The 20093-nt window shown below is 40.8% G+C and overlaps 1 pseudogene; it reads left to right on the top strand.

The window, feature by feature from the left end:
• The first annotated feature begins 15056 nt into the window (after positions 1-15056).
• LOC121783365 lies at positions 15057-18854 on the top strand (annotated as a pseudogene).
• The last annotated feature ends 1239 nt before the right edge of the window (positions 18855-20093 follow it).

The following is a 20093-nucleotide window of genomic DNA, read 5'->3' on the forward strand; positions in this document are numbered from 1 at the left end:
AAGAAAATCTATACTTAATTGGAAAGTTTTATACTTAGCTTTCCTACTAACCTTTGAGGTTTTACCTCAAAGCATATTAACCTAACCAATATGCAGAACTGGACCAGGACCTACTAAGCTGATAGCAGTAACCTATTGCTTGATTGAGTCTCCAATCTCCAAAACACAAGTAGCCCACCTAAGCAAAATATCAAGGTATTGGAACCGTCACATTGTCATTTGTCTAGTTCTTTCCATATAATATGGAGTAATAAAGTACTAAAACTTTATGATAAGCAAAGCAAACATCCTATATTCACCCACGCATATAGCCATATTGAATTTTCAATTTCGCAACATACGTATAAACAATCTCAAAACTTGAGACTGAACACTCTCTGAGCTTCCTGAAAAGACTGCAAATACGTTGAGCAATGGCAACATAAGCTGAACAAACCATATAGTAGTAATTTTCTGTTTAGTCAACTTGACACTAGATTGTGTTGCACAATTATTACCAAAATTTGCAGCATACATATCAGAAAACTGACACTTTCAAAAATTCAGAAATGGAATCAATCACAAATCATGCGTAGTTAGGGCTCTACACGAACTGAGCTGAATACAAGCAGGCTTGAGCTCGGTTCAAGACATTTATAGTGGGATTGAGCTCAAAGTCAAGCTTTAAATCAAGGTCAAGCACACTAGGCAGTTGGATATTAAGCTCGAGTTCAATTCGACAATTATTTGTCTAGTTCAAGCTCGAGCTTGCAGTAAAAGATGTTATTCAAGCTGAAGCTCAGTTCCACGGCTAATTTTAGATTGTAAATTTATACTAGTATTTGGCATCAATACACAACACAAAGAACTATACAAGAATACTTGGCCTGCAACGCAGCGAACCACAACAATTCAACAAATACAATGAAGATAAATTTCTTCAGAAGCATAAAATCGGAATTCGGAAAGACTTAGCATTAATTCGCATGCAAATAATCAGCGGATAAAGAAACCAACACCAACCAGCAATACAGTAATGAAGTCGGATCAAATTTGATGTGTCTCTTGTTGCATACTAACTGAAAATTCATAATCGGATAGAAATGAAGCAATCGATTGACTCTGTTTCTAAAAATCGAATAAATGTTGCTGTTCTTCGCTAAAAGCTCAAATTTTTCCTTGGCAGATGTGTTCTAATTTAGGGGTAGCACGGTACGGTATACCGCACCGAAAATGTCATATCGCATACCGTACCTCAAATTGCGGTATGATGCGGTATACCGAAAATTCGGTATGTCAATATTTGAAAACCTTTACGTTACCGATATTGTGGTATACCGTACCGTGTTACAATATACATCATACTTGTTTGATTTATAAATAATAAATATATTAAATATTATAAATAATAAATATATTAAATATATATTATTATTAACGGTATATACCGCAAAATTACGGTATATACCGCAATTTTGCGGTATATTCCGTAATTGCGGTATAATGCGGTATACCGCAGTATATGCAAAATTCATACATTTGCCGTACCTTAATCTAACGGTAAGGTATCATACCGTACCGAAAAATGCGGTAATACCAAAAATACGGTATTTTCGGTATTTTTTCGGTACGGTAAGTGCGGTATTTCGGTATATTTTGCTAGCCCTATTCTAATTTCTTGTGAAAATCGATGGGGAAAATGGATAAAGAAATTCGATGTGTTTTTGCTCTGAATGAACCTTACGACGTCGTAACCTGTCGCTGGAGGTCCATAATTTGAACGGTTATTTACCTACTATCATTACATTTTTATAATATTTTTATTTATTTAATTAAATACTCCATCCACTATTTAAATAGGCCTTTTAACTCAGTCACAAGTTTAAAAAATTGATTGACTTTATGAAAAAAAAGTAGAAAGAGAAGTGAATGAAATATAAGGCCCATTTAAAGTAGTAATATTAGTTTTATTAGATTGTGAGTACTGATGGGATACGAACTAAACAACTAAACAATAATTGCGAGCCCAATAGCAGTGACGGCCCATCAGCCCAAAACCCAAGAAAGAGTATCAGTTCGGCACAACCAAAGAGTTCGGTCACAGCCTATAGCTCGGTAAAAGCCGACCAATCGAGCTCAACTCTCAGATCGGCAAAAGCTGATCGGCAAAGTTCAGCAGTTCGGTCTTAGTATTCGACCGAACAAGGAGATAGTGGACCCATGCAGGATCTCCACGACCTCCATTACACCCACGATCTATTTAGTGGTATTAAGCAGTTATCAACCCCACTACCAGGGCTGCAAACCACGATCTTAGTTCGAATGTATAAATAGAACTTAGATCAGATAGACCAGGGTTAAGTTCTCTAGATCCTGAATCTCATATAGCAAATCAGTATTGTAATCTGTAAGCTAGAAGAAGCAATACAAATTTGCCCTCTATTCTTCCCGTGGACGTAGATTTACCTCAGTAAATCGAACCACGTAATTCTCAGTGTTGTGATCTTCATTTATTACTTGCATTTATTCCCATCAAAAATTCGCCAAATCATCACTGGCGCCGTCTGTGGGAACACAGAAAACCAAAACTGTGATAAAAGCGAGTTTTTGATCCTCTTCCACCAAAAAATGCGTACCAGATCACATAATACCCATACTTCCGTCCGTGATGAACGTGAGGAAGCTAGTCCAGCCCGTAGGTCTGGAAAACAGCCTCAGGAGAAATCTGCCTCCAGTTCTCACGGTGAAAGAACAAACCACTCGAAAAGTCATCGCACCGAGCCTCCCCAGCAGCTCGATTTGAATGAGGCTGTCAAGTTGTTATTGGCTGAGAAGCAGGATGAGTTCTTAACATTCCTGCAAAAGAGCCAGAAGCCGGAGAAGAAAACGACGGATTCTCCCTCCCCCTCCAGACATGAAAGTCACTACCGCAGTAGTGTCGTATCTTCCAGGAGAAAGAATCCTCACCACCGATATGTTCCTTCTCCTCCTTGTTACCGACCATACCGTAGAGATGTCGGATTCGCTATGTATGGAGCGCTGAAGACTCCATTTTCGGATGATATCACCAGAACTCCGTTGCCACAGAATTACCGAACTCCGTCAGTGACTTATGACGGGTTAGTGGATCCTCATGATTTCCTGGGACGCTATCAGTATAATATGGCGAACCAAGGTCTCAATGAGGTTCATATGTGTAAGCTGTTTCCCGAGCTGCTCATCGGGAACGCAAGAAGGTGGTTTGATAGCCTCCCTCAAGGCAGCATTAGATCTTACAGAGATCTAATGGATGCTTTTCATAGGAGGTTCTTCCAGAAAGCTGAAACCCGAATCACTTCGGCTCAGCTGCTTTCTATACGTCAAGGTCGCGATGAAAAGATTAGCGACTTCATGACAAGATTCCACAAGGAATGCCTACAAGTAGATGATCTCAATGATCTAATTGTCATTTCGGCATTCCAAAATGGAATTCTGCCAGGAGCTCTCTACAGAAAGCTCGTTGAATGCAGTCCGCAAACAGCTCAAGAGATGTGGGACATTGCGGACCAGTTTTCTCGTGCTGATGAGGCAGACCGTCGAAAACGGTCTTTAGACAGCTCTTCCAGAGGAGACAAGAGGAAGCCCGATCATAGCGATCAGGGACATCCTCGCCGAACTCCTTTTGAAAGAATTCAAAGGGCACCGGTACAAGACAGATTGGGACCACGTCTCAATCCTGAGAAACCACCTGCTCAGTTCGTACCATTGAACAAGTCGAGAGCGGAAGTTTTCGAACTGCATTCTGATATGTTCGAAAAACCAAAGCCGATGACGAAATCGGCCACGCGCCGAAGTCAGGATAAATATTGCGCCTTCCATCAAGACCACGGTCACGATACCGAGGAGTGCCGAAATTTGGCAGCAGATATTGATGTTCTTGTGAAAGCAGGGACGTTAAAAAAATACCAAAGCAAGCCGCCGAAAAAGAATAAGAAACAGAGAAGTGCGAACTGCGCTCCTCAGGATCCTAAAAGGCAACAGGATCCCGAAGACGATGACGAGCCGCAATATGATGGAGTGATCCAGACTATTGACGCTCTCCCAGCCGGGAAGACCAAATCGTCTCTAAAATCAGAGCGCAGAGGCTTCAATCGAGAGGAGCCAACACATAAAAGACTGAAGAAGGAGGAAGTAATTACATTTTCAGATGCAGATCCCGTCCCGGCCATTTCTCCTCATCAAGACGCTATTGTCATTCAAGCTGGAGTGGCAAACAAACTGATCCACAGAGTGTTTGTGGATACAGGAGCGTCGGTTAGCATTCTTTTTAAAGAATGTTTTGATAAACTGGAAGTGGATCCAGCTCGGCTCAGTCCGGCCCCACTTCCTCTGAAAAGTTTCGCCCAGGAGGACACCCGCCCTGAAGGTATTATCAGCCTTCCGATTACGGTAGGAAGAGCGCCTACTAGCTCCAGTACGGTGATCGAGTTTTTTGTGGTAAAAGCTCGATCCCCGTATAACATTATACTGGGAAGAGACTGGCTCAACACAGTTCGGGCCATTTGCTCTACTTATCACCTCACAATCAAGATCCCCACTAAAGGAGGGATAGCAGTCATCCGAGGTGATCAAAAGAGAGCAAAAGAATGTTTGCAGATTGCGCTTAAAAGTGCCGAACAATCAGATCGGCACCATCAAGCATAGCAATCACAGCAGCCGGAGTCAGAGGCAGGCGAAATGAACGAAGTCACACCGGAGCCGAACTCGATGAAAGTTCAGTTATACGAAGATGATCCATCCAGAACGGTCAAGATCGGTTTCGCGGGAACACCTCTACTCCGGGAAAAGACCATCCAGCTCCTCAAAGAGTACAAAGATGTCTTTGCGTGGTCTCCGTTGGACATGACTGGAGTGTCTCCCGAGGTAATTACACATCGGTTAAATATTGATCCTTCAGTCCGGCCTATAAAACAGAAGCAAAGACTCTTTGCGGCAGAAAGAAATCAAGTCATCCATGACGAAGTCCGCCAATTACTGAAAGCGGATGTATTATTTGAAGTAAAATATCCTTCTTGGGTGGCCAATCCTGTGATGATCAAGAAAAAAGAAGGAGGATGGCGGATGTGCATAGATTTTACGGATCTAAATAAGCACTGTCCTAAAGATTGCTACCCCCTTCCCAACATAGATAAAAAAGTAGAAGCTCTGATAGGCTTCGAAATTTTCTGTTTTCTTGATTTGTATAAAGGATACCACCAAGTTTTAATGGATGAGAATGATGCTTCAAAAACGGCTTTCATTACTGACTTCGGTATTTTTGCTTATAAAAAGATGCCATTTGGTTTAAAGAATGCCGGAGCCACATATCAAAGGATGGTAGATAAGCTATTTCGGCACCTGATCGGAAAAGAGGTTGAAGTATATGTTGACGACATAGTTGTTAAAAGCAGAAGCACTTCGGAGTACGAAAACAATCTCAAATCCACTCTCGACGTGCTCAAAAAAGCCAACCTCAAACTCAATCCCCAAAAATGTACCTTTTTGGTAGATTCGGGAAAATTTCTGGGTTGTTGGGTTTCAAAGGAGGGACTCAAGGCAAATCCCCTAAAGGTTCAAGTTGTTCAGAACATGGCAATGCCGAAGTCCATACATGATGTGCAAAGGCTAACTGGATGTCTAGCCGCACTGAATAGATTCCTTTCCCAAGCAGCCGAAAAGCAAATGCCGTTCTTCAATGTTTTGAAGAAGGCACCAAAGTTTGAGTGGGGAGCCGAACAGAAAAAGGCTTTTGACGAACTCAAAAGTTATTTAACCGAACTTCCTACTCTCTCTGCTCCAACAGATGCCGAGGTGATATTCTTATATTTAGCAGCATCAGATCAAACCATTAGCGCGGTGCTTGTACGAGAAGAAGGCCTAAAACAGCGTCCTATCTACTTTACAAGCCGAGCATTAAGAGGTCCCGAAACAAGGTATCAACCTCTGGAAAAAATTGCTCTGGCATTAGTAAATGCAGCAAGGAGACTGCGGCCATATTTCTATGCTCACAAAGTATGCGTCTTAACCGATCTTCCACTTCGGCAAGTTTTGACTAAGCCAGAAGCATCAGGCAGAATTGCCAAGTGGGCCATAGAGTTGGGAGAACATTCAATAGAATATCTACCTCGGAAAGCCATCAAGGGACAAGCCTTGGCAGATTTTCTTGTAGAGGCAAAGTTCGATCAGGCAATCCCTATTATTGCCGAACAGAAAAATCCTACCAATGATGAACTAACACAGCCCCAGAAACCCGAAGTAGAGCCGTCGGACTGTTGGATTGGATTCGTAGATGGAGCTTCGAATAAGACAGGAAGTGGAGCTGGTATTCTACTTATCGCTCCCGACGGACACGAAGTAACTTATTCACTTCGGTTCTTATTCCCAACCACTAATAACGAAGCCGAATACGAAGCCCTTCTTGCCGGGCTTCAGTTAGCGCAACGTCTACTTGTCAAATCTCTCAAAATTCATTGTGATTCACAAGTCATAGTGAATCACATGCTGGGTACAAGTGAAGCCCGTGATGAAAGGATGAAAAAATACTTGGACAAAGCGCAAAGTATTAGCCGAAATTTCTCTTATTTTCGGATAATCCGCATTCCCAGAGCGGGAAATAGCCGAGCAGATACTTTAAGTAAGTTGGCCTCATATCCGAGCTCAAAGGTGGAGGAATTACCGCACAGAAGCATTGATGAAGCTGAAGTACACTCAGTAACCAGTTCACCAAACTGGATGACGCCAATATTAAAGTATCTAGATCAAGGACAACTGCCCGAGGATAAGAGAGAAGCAAGGAAAATCACATGCCGAGCACGTCGGTATGAACTTCATGAAGGAGTCCTATATAGAAAGTCCTACCTTCAACCGTTATTGCGATGTGTAGGACCAGAAGAGACGGATTACATCCTTAGAGAAGTTCATGAAGGACCTTGCGGTAGCCACATCGGAGCTAGAGCATTAGCTAAAAAAGTTCTGAGATGGGGATATTATTGGCCAACTTTGGTACAAGAAGCAGTACAGCTAGTTAAGAAATGTACGAAATGCCAAATCCATGCAAATATCCCAAGGACGCCGCAGACTGATCTATGTGCTATGCAAAGCCCTTGGCCTTTTATGCAATGGGGCATAGACATAGTAGGACCACTACCACAAGCTCCCCGGCAAATGAAATTCTTGATCGTTGCCGTGGAATACTTCACAAAGTGGGTGGAGGCTGAACCATTAGCTACGATAACAAGCTCAAAGGCATTAGATTTTGTCTGGAAGAACATAGTTTGCCGATTTGGCATACCCCATATCCTCATTTCAGATAATGGGACTCAGTTTACTGACAAAACATTCAAGAATTGGTGCCAAGAGTTGAATATTCAACATCGGTTCACTTCAGTCTCTCACCCACAAGCAAACGGACAAACGGAAGTAACAAACCGTACTTTGGTGAAAGGATTAAAAACTCGGTTAGAACAAGCCAAAGGACAATGGGTAGAAAATCTTCCTCAAGTCCTATGGTCTTACCGAACTACACCAAAAACCTCCAACGGTGAAACTCCGTACAGTCTAGTGTACGGCACTGAAGCCGTAATTCCGGTTGAGATCGGCATACCCAGCCCCCGAACCCTTAATTTCTCAACAGAACTGAATGGCGACGGACTGAGAGCCGAACTAGATCTTGCCGAAGAAAGAAGAGAATTGGCCTTCATAAAAGAAGCCAAGTACAAGGAGCAAGTAACCCGGTATTATAACCAAAGGGTGAAAAAGCTGCAGTTTCAAGTGGGAGATCTCGTATTGAGAAACAATGAAGTAAGCCGAGCAGAAAAGCTGGGCAAACTTGAACCCACATGGGAAGGTCCGTATCGGGTGTCAGAAGTCCTGGGAAAAGAGTCTTATAAATTAACTCACATGTCAGGAGAACAAGTACCCCGAACATGGCATATTTCCAACCTCAAGAAGTTCTATTTGTAAGAGACAAGGTCCGGTCAGTCTTGTGTCTAGTTCGGTCCTAGGGTTATGTGCTTTCATATTTTTATTGTTCTTGTGTCTAGTTCGGTCCTAGGGTTATGTGCGTTTTGTCTCTTATAAATGTTACTGAGGTATATTGCTCCTTAAAGGCTGATCCCCTTTTTTTAGATCATGTATTAAAGACAATTGTGAGTCCAAGCTTCTAAGGAAGATACAAGATTCCACAATTCAGCTTAAGAAACAAGCAATTCGTCTGAAACGAACTGCAATAAGCCGAAAACCACTCCGGTTAACTAGGGAAAGTCCAATCCAAGCGATAAAACTCGCCAAATAAGGACACTAACTAAGTCCGGTCAAAGAAGAGTATACTTCATAAGACCGAGGACGAGTACAATAAATGAAATAAAAAATCGCTGAACTGTAAATACGCAGTGATAGAAGCGAAATGAAAAAATTTCATTTACTAAGTCTTGTTGGGCATACAATTCCGCTGCCCTACGAGAATGCGTTACACCATTACAAAGGACTATTCTACTGTCTACGATTGCTAAAGTTGAGCCACCTATCCGAAAAATCCTCATGATGCTGAGTTCGGGCGTTCCGAGCAGTTGAAGAATAAGTAGGTGGACGAGATGCTCTGATCGACCTACCGCCTCTTCCCTGAGTCCGGGAAGTTCTAGCACCTCGGCGGCGAAGAGTCTCTTCACGAAGCATTCGCTGATCTTGCTCACTCATATTCACAACTCCTCTACGAACTTCAGGGCGTTCTTGTCTTGACGTTTCCGGTTGCTCCTGAGTCCGTTGCTGATTTGGAGTAGAATTTTGAGTAAGTGGATTAGAGGTTTGAGTTGGAGTGTGAGCATCTGTTAGCGGGAAACGGCTAAGGAATCTCTCGATTGAGGGACGCCGGGAAAGAATGATGTCGTACAGAGAAGCCAAGCGCCGCAATGATTTCACAACTTGTTGGCAAGCCGAGCTCTCCAGCACATTGTTCTTCCGGAGTACATGAAGCTTCTCCCACAGTTCATCAACTTGATTCTGAGCTTCAGATATAGTCATTCCCCCGCGCCCGCAGATGAAATCTTCATATGCAGTCCTCTCAACGATGACAGTATTCAGCTCGGCCTCCAGATCTTTCTTTATGCACTCTAAGTCCTTATTGTTGGACTCCAGCTCCACTAAACGAGCCAAGAGTTCATCATACTTCATCTGGTCATCTATAGCTTTTTTCTCAGCTTCATTTAAAGCCAAAGAGTATAGCCGCTTCCAGTGAAGTACCTCCAGCTCCTTAGAGTTAAGAATACGAAGCAGCTATGTCAGTTCGGCATTTCAGTTTACCGAGCAGGCAGTAAACCACAATAGGAGTAAAAGAGATTAAGAAAAGCTATAAGGAAGACACGAGTGTAGAAAGAAGAATTTTTTTCATTCACAAGAAAAAATTTACACAAGGAGGGCTTCAAGGCCATTTTACAAATAGAAAGAAAGAAACTAAACTAAGAGAAGGGAGACGAAATCATACTCCGCCAGTTTCGTCTCCGGCTTCCCTGTGGGTTTCAGCTTCTTTCTCCTTGTCGACCTCGGTCTCAGCCTCGGCCTCCCTCCTCCCTCCCTCCTGCTCGGCGCCCCCATCGCCGATCTGCTGCACCTCTTGCTCGGCGTGCCCGTCGCCGGTCTGCTGATCCTTCTGCTCGGTCTCCTTGCCGGCCTCATTTTCCTGCTCACCCTCTTCTTTGAAAATTGAAGCGGGTGAAACAGGCCCCAAGGAGGCAAAGATGGCCTCCATGTTCTCGTCACGGTCAGCACGGCAATTACGGACTCGTTCAGCAGAAAGCAGGACCGATGAAGACGCAAGCTCCTCAAGGAGCGGCAGACTCTGGAGACGCGCTGCAATCTCTCGGCCATACAGCGGCAAGACGACTTCGGGTTCCTGCTCAACATTATCGGTCATCAATTTCAGCAGATCACCGATAAGGGCCGAAAATTGATTGCTCAAAAAGAGTTTCTCCGTGTAAACACGGAGAGCCTCCCCCTGAGCAACCACGGCAGCCGTCTCCCTCTGTTTCGACCGCTCTCTCTGGATGATGAGCTGGTCTTTGGCACGCTGGGCTTCATCCTGAGCCGAGATCATAGCGGCCCTTGCCCTCTCAAAGTCTGCCCGAGCCTGTTCGGCCTGGTGACGAGCAGCATTCAAATTCCTCTGCATCTCATCATAATCGCTGGACGCTTTAGAGAGTTCAACTGTGACGAGTTTGCAGAGCATATTGTTCCTCTGAAAATGGAAAAAGGAAAAAGTCAACAGAGGGGCCACAAAAAAAATATAGGAAAGAAGCAAAGCCAGAAAATCAAGAAGAAAATTCACCTCTACAAAGTCCTTTGGCCATAAAAAGGGCTCAAAGATATGTTCCGAAGTGGCCGTAACCACTCCTGATCCATAACCCCCCTGGACAATGTCTCTCTCTGGCGCTTTTGGGGGTTTCTGAGTCTTCGCCTTCCCCCTTGCCGAGGTCGATCCCGGCTTTTTTGGATTCGAAGACTGACTCGAAGAGGTCTTCTGCCTCTTCGGATTCTTCTCGGCATCAGACGCCGAGCTGGTGGTTTTCTGTTTCTCCGGCTCCTTTGATCCGGAGGATTTGCGACCAAGCTTGCTTAGCATGTTCACTGCCAAAAAGCAAGAAAACAAAGTTAGTTTTCGCCGCTAAAGCAGTAAAGCATAAAAAAGAAATCCTCACCCTCAGTCTCTTCGTCCGAAGACGAGGAGTCGAACACGAAGTCACCCTTGACGAGCTCAGATTCCAAATACTGTTTCCTAATCATGAGAATCTTATTGAGCCCGCCCTCGAGCTCGTCCAACGGTTCTACCCGAGGATGAGGAATTACGGACTTCGGCCCTCTCCAGGAAAAGTCCGGAGCCGCTGTCCTATTGTAAAAAAAGAAGCGATTTTTCCACATCGGCCATTTGGTTTTACAGAAGGCTCTAAAGGGCTGTAAAGGGATCAAGTAAAACCAGGATCCCTTTCTCTTAAACTGAAAGAAATTAAGGATTGCCCTCAGAGACAGATCCTTTTCTAGTCTACGCAGCTCGGCAGCAAAGGCCGATAAGTGCCTCCAAGAATTTGGAGTCACCTGACCTAAAGGAAGTTGGAAAAAATCAAGAAGCTCTACAAAGGCGGGGGGAAGAGGGAAACGAAGCCCGCATTCTAAGCAGGCTTCGTAAACGGTGGCATAACCCTCCGGCGGCGAGTTAGCCCTATGAGTGTCGTCGGGAATCACCACTAACCCCCCAGGAAGAAAATATTTTCTGTGTAAGGATATCACAGTATCCTTACTCAAAATGCTGTGAAAATATTCTACCGTCTTCTCCCCGGACTTTTTCCGGCCAGAAGATCCCTTACCCCCCTTCCTACCACTACCTGATTCAGAAACATTTTCAGAAGAAGAAGACATGATTCTTACTCTTTGATGGTCGAAAGTCTCTGAAGAAATTCTTGAAGAAGCGGAAGAAAATTTTACGAAAAAGAGAGAATGCAGAAGAAATAATCGCAAAAGTGTTCCAATGATGAAGAAAGGAAATATTTTTCAAATTCGTCGCACCGTTTCAAATCCCACTTTTTCTGGATTCTCTGGCCGGATTTGATGTCACATTTAATGCAGACACGTGCAGAGCACGTCCCCTGACGTCAGCCTCCCCCTTACACTTATCCAAAATGCCGAAGTGATTCACTTCGCTTTTCGGGGGGGGGTGGTGATGGGATACGAACTAAACAACTAAACAATAATTGCGAGCCCAATAGCAGTGACGGCCCATCAGCCCAAAACCCAAGAAAGAGTATCAGTTCGGCACAACCAAAGAGTTCGGTCACAGCCTATAGCTCGGTAAAAGTCGACCAATCGAGCTCAACTCTCAGATCGGCAAAAGCTGATCGGCAAAGTTCAGCAGTTCGGTCTCAGTATTCGACCGAACAAGGAGATAGTGGACCCATGCAGGATCTCCACGACCTCCATTACACCCACGATCTATTTAGTGGTATTAAGCAGTTATCAACCCCACTACCAGGGCTGCAAACCACGATCTTAGTTCGAATGTATAAATAGAACTTATATCAGATAGACCAGGGTTAAGTTCTCTAGATCCTGAATCTCATATAGCAAATCAGTATTGTAATCTGTAAGCTAGAAGAAGCAATACAAATTTGCCCTCTATTCTTCCCGTGGACGTAGATTTACCTCAGTAAATCGAACCACGTAATTCTCAGTGTTGTGATCTTCATTTATTACTTGCATTTATTCCCATCAAAAATTCGCCAAATCATCAAGTACTATAAAAATTGATGGAATAGAGGGTTCGCATAAAAAATGAAATAAAATACTAAATGATTATATAAATCGTGGACAACATCATGGACGGAAATTTCTTCTGATTTTGTAATAATGGAGGATTTCTATTAATAGCGGACAAATTGGTGTACTACCATAATCAACGATAAGTAAAATGTCGCTTTGGTTATGATTAGTACTACTACATTAGCATAGATTTGAGATAAAACTAACGTGAACAATATTTTAAGGCAATTTATGCAATCATATAATTAAAGAATAAAAATATTACAAATTAAAATTTATTAATATTAAATTTCACATAGTAAACAGAATTAATATGAGCTCTAGAACATTTGAATTACTAATATGTCTATAGTTCTTTGTAATATGATTCTAAGGTGAAAAAATATGACTTCTAGAATATTATCAAGAAAATTTGTTAGAATTTGATTTATGTCAATCAATTTAATTTAAAATACCAATTGACATAGTAACTGAATTATTTAATTGACGTAATAATTAAAGTAAGATTTATGTGATTAAATCTTTAATTGATGAAACAGTTCTATTATTTTTAAAATATAATCTAAAAGTTTATAATTATATTAGAATTTTCTTAATAAGTTATTAACTGAGAATATAATAATAGTCATTATATTATTATAATTCGTAAGTATAATAGTTACACTAAGTTTCTTTTAATAATTTATTAATTGGCGACGCAATAATAACAACACTGAATATAATTACTACTATAATTATAATAAAGTTATTTATTATTTATATTACTAAAATAATTCATAATTTTATAGTTATATTTCGATTTGCTTAATGTGTTATTAATTTATAACAAAGCAATAATGAATACTTATTTTTATTATTATAATTCATAATTTAAATAATTATAATAACTATCTTAAAAAGTACTCCTACTATTATCATAATAATAATAACAATGATAAGTAATAGTATAATAATATAATTATTCATTATTCATTATTATTCCAATAATTATTTATAATACATCATTTTAAAATTGCATGAAAAAGTTTTATATTTAGCTTTAAATTTACAATATCATACTAAGATTATGATAACTTTCCCTATCTAATTAAACATGTCTATATATTAAGACATGAATAAATACATATCTTAAAAGTAGTATTTTCCATTGTGCCTCTGGATTATACTCCTTCCATCAAATAGAAATAAACTATCGAGGATTACAAATATAATATTCCCTCCGTCTAAACTAAGTTGAGTTGTATTCTTTGGTGAAATGTCCCAACTAAGTTGAATCATTTCCTTTTTTCACTAAAAACAAAATATTCAATCACTTTTACTTTATTCCATCACCTACTTTACTCTCTCTTCATCTCTCCTACTTAATTCACGTCTCCTACTTGTCAATATAATTTCTTAATCTCCGTGCTCAAAGTTTTATACTTAGTTGGGACGGAGAGAGTACATAATTGCTAAAGTAAAAGATAAGGAAAAAATTATTTCATAAATGGACATAGGCTATTTTCAAAGTAAATTCAGCTTATTTCAACGACGGAGTAAATATCATATGTTGAGTATAAACCTATCCCACGTCAAAAATCCGGGGGAAGCTGTAATGTGTATATAATTATTGTTCAACCCAATTAGTCTGAGGCATTTTGGGAGTGACCTAAAAATAAATCCGTGCGGGCTAGACCCAAAGCGAACAATATCAAACTAATGTTGCCGACGCTGATAACCCTGACAAGTGGTATCAGAGTCAGGTTGGCGTCGGGTCTGGTCTGAGAGACCCATATTCGAGTGGGGGCGACGATCCTGACAAGTATGAGTCGGGCCGGTAATGTGTCTCGATTTGGTCTCGGTTTGAGGGGGAGGTTTGCTGAGTACAAACCTATCCCACATCAGAAATCCGAGGGAAGTTGGAAGGTGTATATAATTCATGTCCAACCCCAATAAGTTGGAGTCATTTTGGGAGTGACCCAAAAACAAATCCGTGCGGGCTAGACTTAAAGCGGACAATATCAAACTAATGTTGGCGACGCCGACAATCCTGACAAGTGGTATCAGAGCCAAGTTGGCGTCGGGTCTATCTGAGAGACCCATGTTCAAGTGAGGCCGACGATCCTGACAAATCTGAGTCGGTTCCGTAATCTGTCTCGATGTGGTCTCGGTTTGAGGGGGAGGTTTGTTGAGTACAAACCTATCCCACTGGGGGAAGCTGGAAGGTGTATATAATTCTTGTCCAACACTAATTAGTTTGATGCCTTTTGGGAGTGACCCAAAAATAAATCCGTGCGGGCTAGACCCAAAGCGAACAATATCAAACTAATGTTGCTGACGCCGACAATCCTGATATCACTCTCTCCATCCCAAAAAAATATCCACTAATGTTGGCGACGGCGATAATCCTGACATCACTCTCTGTCTCTCTATATCCCAAAAAACATGAGCAATGGATATGACACATGAATTAAGATAAAATTAATAAAGTAAGAGAAATGGGGAGAATAGTAGTTAGAGTAATATTAGTGTGGATAGTAGACCTACATTATTAAATAGATATAACTTAAAAAAAATGAAATGCACATATTTTTGTGGGATAGACGAAAATGGAAATTAATGGATATATTGTTACGAGCTATCTAACTCACACGTTTATATGTGTGATTTGTGAACACGAGTCACAGTGCGATGCACCTTAAACCAAGCCATAAGTACCTACAAAAATAATGGAAATGAAAATGATAAATCCTTTATTTCATCATAAATTAATTACGGAATTAAGATAAGAATGAAGAGAGAGAGAGCAATGGAAACAGGTAATAAAACAGAGGAAGAACAAAACATCCATCCATAATCTCTCCACTCACATCCCATGCTCCTAAATTTCTCCATTGTTTGATCGCTCTAAAATCACAAGCTGCAATCGGTACGAATCGATGATGCAAAACATCCCAAGAACTATGAAAGAATCTTACTGTTTTCTGGGGCCTTCACAATATGTATAAAAATTGAATCTTTTTTGTTGTGACAATCTTGATGTGGGATTTCCCCAATTCCGATTGTATTGATCTGTGCAAATTGCAATTCTGTTAAATTGGGAAGATGTTAATTCGCATTAACTGCTGAGTTGTTTTTATGTTTTTTTTTTGTTATTGACGTGTCTCTCGATGCAGATGATTTAGGAGCAGTACTATTTTTTAGTGAGTGAAATTAGTGGCATATTCTGTAAGCATTTGGTTCTGTATTCATGTTATTGGCTTTGGATTGGATGGTGGCAAATCTGTATTGATTGGGCTTCTTTGCTAATGTAATGATGAATGGTTTCTTGTTTATTAGCTTATTCTTTGATGATTTTTAGCATCAAGCCTATTTTTATTATACTATGCAAGTGAAGATGGAAATATTTCAGAGGGAATGAATGGAATGATTGAATTGGCAAAGTGCTGAAAACATTTGTTGTGCAGACTAGATATGGCATCAATGGTTGCAGAGGCTTGTGGCAGTACTTCCAGTCAAATGCCGGTTATGCCGGTGCAAGAAAAGGGAAGTAGGAATAAGAGGAAATTCCGGCCTGATCCAGATAAGGCCATCCCTTTACCTTCGAATGAATGCACCAGCTTCGAATTCTCAGCTGAGAAGTATGAGAGTCGGGGGCATATGAATGGGTGTGATATGTGTTGTATAAACCAAGATAGTTCAGATCATACTTTGAAACTCGACCTTGGACTGTCGTATAGATCTGAGATAGGCCTGTGCCGGTCTAGAGAGGATATGGAGGCATCCGTAGATGAGTTCCGTGATGCTGATTGGAGCTTCTTTTGAGCAATTTGGACACAATTTTTAAGAGTGCTGTAAAGAAAATAATTGCTAGTGGTTATAGTGAAGAAGTTGCAACTAGGGCTATTTTGAGGTCCGGCCTTTGGTACGGGTGCAAGGACATTGTATCAAATATAGTGGATAACACACTAGCATTCCTTAAAAGTGGGCAGGAAATTGACCCCTCTAAGGAGCACTATTTTGAGGATTTGCAGCAGCTGGAGAAGTATATATTGGCCGAGCTTGTGTGCCTTCTGAGAGAGGTCAGACCTTTCTTTAGCACCGGGGACACAATGTGGTGTCTATTGATATGTGATATGAATGTGTCGCACGCTTGTGCCATGCTTGCTGATACGAGTTCAAATCTGAACCCCTGCGTTTCTGCTCAATATCAATTGAGATCAGAGCTCAAAAGCTCCGAATATAGTAACACAGTAGTTCCTTGTAAGCCCAAAGCCTCAGTGCCGTATGCTCATAACTGTCCATCTGAAGCTGCTCACCTGGCTTCAGTTCACGGTGGACATAGCTTCCAATCAGAGGCACCTGAGATAACTAGTAGGCCAAACTCGAAGCTAAAAAGCTCTTTTGTTTCAAACAGGCTTGTTCCAGATAAAGATTATCAAAATTCGACGTCTATTATTAGTGAAAAAACTTTCACTGCAACAAGAGTCTCTACTGCTGCTGAGGAGAAGTTTATTGGCAGTAGGAAAGTTTCTGCGATTACCAAAAGGGAGTATATATTACGTCAAAAGTCAATGCGTTTTGAGAAACACTACCGCACACGTATGGCTCTAAAGGTGCGTCTAGAGCTGGTAAGCTTAGCAGTTTTAATGGCCTAGTCTTGGATAAGAAACTTAAGGGTGTGGCGGAGTCTACAGGCATAAATGCCAAGAACAGCCCGTTCAAGATTAACCAGGTTGTCGGATTTGAAGCCACTCCAGAGAATGTGAGTAGTAATCTCCCAACAACTACAGCTTTTACTTCAGCTCCAACATTTGGGCTGGAAGGTATTGATCAATCTTTGTTTCCTAATTCGAGTATCTCATCTGCCTTACCTTTGGTGCCAGTCAACGTCTCCCCTACTTTACCCGTTGCTGATACAGAGCTTTCTCTGTCTTTCCCTGCCAAAAGCATTGCTAATCCGATGCCAATCAGCTACAACATCGAGGCTGCCAATTGTAGTTATCTTGGCTGTCAAATGAGAAGTCGTTCGACCAGTGGCTCCCCCAGGATAGGAAAGAAAAGATGGTTATGAAGCTGGTCCCAAGAGTGAGGGAATTGGAGAATCAGCTCCAAGAATGGACGGAGTGGGCGAATCAGAGGGTCATGCAAGCTGCATGAAGACTTGGCAAAGACAAAGCCGAGCTTAAAACCCTTAGGCAGGAGAAGGAGGATGTGGAGAGGCTGAAGAAAGAAAAGCAAACATTAGAGGAGAACACCATGAAAAAACTTTCGGAGATGCAGAATGCTCTACGCAAAGCGAGCAGCCAAGTAGATCGAGCTAATGCTGCTGTTCGTCGGCTTGAAGTTGAGAATGCTGCATTAAGGCAGGAAATGGAAGCTGCTAAGTTACATGCTGCAGAGTCAACTGCAAGCTGCCAAGAGGTGTCAAAGAGGGAGAAGAAGACCCTCATGAAGTTTCGGTCGTGGGAGAAGCAGAAGAACGTATTTCAAGAGGAGCTGTCTGCGGAGAAATTGAGATTGACTCAGATGCAGCAGAAACTAAAGCAAGCTACAGATGTACAGGATCAAGTTGAGGTATATAAATTTTTGTATGGATAAATTTTGTGAATGAGTAATCTATAAGAAGTCGAAGAAAAGCATAAATTTGGATATGTATGCTTGGATTTGCTTTGTTGTGTAAACCTTTATGTTTCCATCTTCTTCTAATCTGAACATATGAATATCATGACAATTGCAGGCCAAGTTGAATCAGGAGGAAAACGCGAAGTGCGAACTGCTTACACAAGTCAATTCATTGAAAAAAGAGAGACACCAAATTGAAGTCTCCACACAATCCAAGGAGGATATGATCAAGTCAAGAGCTGAAAACAATCTACAGGAGTATAAAGACGATATAGCAAGGCTCGAAAAAGAAATTTCCCAGCTGAGGTTAAAGACCGACTTCTCCAAGATAGTTGCCCTTAGAAGAGGTATAGACGGGAGCTATGCCAGTAAACTTACCAACTTCAGGGACGCACATCCCTTGAAAGACTCCGCCATCTCTTACATCTCCAAAATGGTGGCAGCCACGGGCTTCAGCGGGGGTGTGAAGCGTGAGAGGGAATGTGTGATGTGCCTCTCCGAGGAGATGTCCGTTGTATTCCTCCCGTGTGCGCATCAGGTGGTGTGCACAATGTGCAACGAGCTCCACGAGAAGCAGGGAACGAAGGACTGCCCTTCCTGCCGGGGCCCAATCCTGCGACGTGTCTGCGTACGTTAAGCTCTCCCTTAAAAGTTTTAATATAGTATAGATAAGATGAGTTTACTCATAATACGTGTGTTAGACTGTGACAATAAATATAGGATGTGTGGATACAACCCCCAAAATGAGATAGAAAAGGAAAAACACAATCAAGAAGAAAAAAAAAGAACTAAGGGCTTGTGTTTGAGTCTGGTTTGTATATGCTGCTGGTTACCATACTTTTTTTTTTCCCTGTTTTGAATAATAGCGTGGCACGAATGTTATGTCTACCGGGACATGTACTTCTGTTGAAGAACATATTTATAAATTCAAGTGGAGATAGTTTTGGCTTCAATTTGTTGCTCTGTTTCTTGATGGTCTCATATCATACTATGTTATTTTTTGTGTTGTGATCATTTTTAGAAGGAGTTTCTTGATTTCTTTGTTCATTTGCTTTATCACAGTGTTGTGTTTATATCTTTTATGGCTTGTTGTTTGGGAGATCTTTGTGGGAGTTAAACATAGTATTTGATTCTTGATTGTGTTTGTTAAGAATTCATTTCCATGTTTGATGATGCATATGGGTTACCTCTATTTTGCATATTTGCTAACTTGTGATTTATTTTGCAGTTTTTCAAATTTCATAGTATGGACAATCACTACAATTGATAAAGTAACCAAATGAATGAAAATGGATGTGGCAACACCTATTTATTTGATTGACGATTCAAACATTTTTAAGTATATATGTATAATGTGCCTAAGAAATAGCAGCATGGTATATCACTTATCAATTTGGCATTACTACCAAAAGAGATGTTAACTAATGTATTCTAAAGTTGGTTTAGCTACAACAAATGTAGAATTGCAAGAACTAATAAATAAATATTACACCTTCTATTCACCAAAAGTGTGTAACAATTGTCAAATTTTATTAGTTATTTATAAACTAATCTTGTTAATCCCCATCCCCCATAGTCTAGTGTAGCTTGAAAGAAAAAGAATCCAAAGTTACATGATTAGAACAACTGTACTCTAATCTATTTTTTGAGCTTCATTAATTCTTCTCCTATTTGATGATAGATTTAAATTAAATTTGTCAAACACCTTTATGATCCCAGGGATAGGCTTCAGTGGAAAAATTAACAACTCTATGTCATAGATATTTATGTCCAAATTTGATAATTGTAATTTATTGACACGAGTAACAACCATAGATATATACATCTAACATATTCACACGTTGAGTATGTGTAAACTCATGGTTTCAGACAGCCAACTCATTCCCTAATCAATTAGGCTTGATGCTGACCTCAATTGGCAAAAAAAATCAAGGTCATGGGCAAATTATTAGCAAATCATTCACAAAAGTACAATGGAGTTTAGCTAACTCATTGAAATAGTGCTTCATATTTTCTTGCTCTATATCTCCTAACACCATCTAAAAAGTCTTGTTTCACAGGTGGGAGTTGTTGTAGTAATATTTTTAGTCATGAAAAAAGCAAGTTTGACTAATCACACCCATCATTTTGATAGACATGTCTGTTTATTAATTTTTCAATTTTTTTTGGCTCAAATTACTTTGTCAGTTAAA

The sequence above is a fragment of the Salvia splendens genome, chromosome 2, assembly GCF_004379255.2.
Source record: "Salvia splendens isolate huo1 chromosome 2, SspV2, whole genome shotgun sequence".
NCBI lineage: Eukaryota > Viridiplantae > Streptophyta > Magnoliopsida > Lamiales > Lamiaceae > Salvia > Salvia splendens.